We start from the raw sequence: 238 nt of genomic DNA, 5'->3' as shown, positions 1-238 counted from the left end.
GACGTTTGTAGAACTCCATGATATGGAATTCACAGAAATAAAAACGTAAAAAAAAATATCCTCATACATGACGCATAACCACGCACAGATATACACTCATATTGGATTTACACTTCACTTATTAATTTCTAAGAATCTATAAACAAACTTAACGTATAGAAGGATAGTGAAGGATAGAAAGATTATAAAAAAAAAACGCGGAGAAATTGATTGAATAGGTCGATCTACAATCAGATTG

Source organism: Penaeus monodon, chromosome 19 (genome assembly GCF_015228065.2).
Source record: "Penaeus monodon isolate SGIC_2016 chromosome 19, NSTDA_Pmon_1, whole genome shotgun sequence".
Taxonomy (NCBI): Eukaryota; Metazoa; Arthropoda; class Malacostraca; order Decapoda; family Penaeidae; genus Penaeus; species Penaeus monodon.
This window is presented reverse-complemented; position numbering follows the sequence as displayed.